We start from the raw sequence: 1,846 nt of genomic DNA, 5'->3' as shown, positions 1-1,846 counted from the left end.
TCTAATACCATATTGTGAGTGAGAGGGTGTTTCTGCTGTTTGAACAATCCTCAAATTAGGATTTTCTGTACAGTTTGGTCTTATGTAGACGCTATTCGTGATATTCCTATATTTAGTCAGTTTGGGTAATATTGAAGCTGATGAGCTTCTGCTCAAATATTGTTTCATTTGGTAATTTACTGAGTTGTGGAGCTTTGTGAGTACATGTATCATGAATGATTATGCTACTCATGATTGATTTATGATCAGCTACCCCCAAAACAGTTTCATTTTTTTTTTCTCGAAAATATTCAACTTGTTAATAGATCTGAAACTTATGCAAACCGATTCATTAGTTCATTGGTAGTGCTAGCTATTCTTTTGAGTGGATGGGTGGGCTGGTCCTCGTCCTACGTTTATCATTTTAGTGTTGTTCAAGGGTTGAAGGAGTATAATATTTGGGCATGGAGATTGGGTGGTATTAAGTTAAGCACTAGTGGGAGGAAAATAAATGGAACATAATTATTGTCAAAATCTTTTAGGTACCTTTGAGGACTTACCATGCTGGCGATCAATATAACAAAGCACGACGGTCTTGTTTATAAGAGTGTCACTTTTGGCTGTGTTTGTGTGTATGTAATGATTCATGTTGTTCTTAGTTGTATGATGCCCTTATAAGTTCATGATTGATGGTTGGTTAAGGCTTCATCTTAACAACTACTTATCTTTTTAAGCAATGCATTGGCTGTTCATATATATATATGTGTGTGTGTAGACATTTGCCACATCTAATGCATTTGTCAACGTCTTTGTGTTTCAATGTTTCTGTTTCTGGACCGCATAGGTAACCAAGCTTGTACACTCGTTTAAGGAAGGTTCGGAGGAATGGTCCAAGAAGGCGGTAGAGCTTGAGGATTCATGAAGACTTTAGAAGTAAGTTCTATTTGTAATTTATTTATCCAACAATATCGAATGATGCACAGTACACTAATTCCTCTTGTGAACATGCAGTTTGGTTGTGGAATTTCAAAATTATCTGTTTGTCTTATGTCTTCATGCATGCTGGATGAAGGTGTATGAGGTGGCAAAGACGGTCTTTGGAAACAATGACACAGAAACTAGAAAGTCTTTTCAAAGTGATAATGGTGGTAAAATGTTGATCATTTTCTTGGCTTTCACTCTTCATTTCATCCATCAAGCATTCCTTTATATGTTTGCATTGTTATCTTGAGTTCTTGATATTTATCATCTACATTATGGGGTTGTGATTTTCTTTTTATCTATGGCAAGTTTGTTCCTTTGATAAATAGTGTTGGATGCTTTTTTAGTGGTTTTCAATTACTTTACTACTGTGGTGTGGGTGTTTCTCATCTTGTTTAATTTGGTTGTGCTTTTATGTTATCTCATTCAAGTAAACGACGTGTATTGTGTTCTTTGTGGTATATCAAGCTCTGTGAGACATTTTGTTGTCGGGATGTCTGTTATTGTTTAGCATTTTAGGATTAGACTCTTGGTTCAATTGAAATTACATGAAACTTCTAATATTCTAATTTTGATTTGAACAGCCCAATTCACCTTCCAAATGAGATAAAACCATTTCAAAAGTAAAGAATTCCATGACATATATGTAGTGTTAATTAACACATAGGAACCAGAGGGTAACTTTTTTTTTAAATTTTTGTCATCTTTTGTTATCCTATCAAACTACTTTTGTTTTGTTTTCTTTTGCCAGTTACTATCAAACTACTTCCGTTTATATTATTTTTTAGTAATTTGACAAATAAATGTGATTTAGGAAGTCATAAGATTGAGACATGAATGTGCACTAGCGTTATGTGATTGTTGCTTGATTAACTGTGGAGTCGTT

The 1,846-nt window shown here is 34.2% G+C and overlaps 1 long non-coding RNA gene across 2 annotated transcripts in view; it reads left to right on the top strand.

Moving 5' to 3' along the window:
- LOC105159788 overlaps positions 1-1,633 on the top strand; it is a 3,654-nt gene extending 2,021 nt beyond the window's left edge. Inside the window, exons 5-6 of one of the 2 annotated variants that reach the window (XR_002286887.1) lie at positions 824-912; positions 991-1,633. This is a non-coding gene — a long non-coding RNA (uncharacterized LOC105159788). The remainder of the gene's footprint in view (positions 1-823; positions 913-990) is intronic. The other variant, XR_002286886.1, reaches the window with a different exon arrangement.

Source organism: Sesamum indicum, linkage group LG4, assembly GCF_000512975.1.
Source record: "Sesamum indicum cultivar Zhongzhi No. 13 linkage group LG4, S_indicum_v1.0, whole genome shotgun sequence".
Lineage (NCBI taxonomy): Eukaryota > Viridiplantae > Streptophyta > Magnoliopsida > Lamiales > Pedaliaceae > Sesamum > Sesamum indicum.
This window is presented reverse-complemented; position numbering and strand designations above follow the sequence as displayed.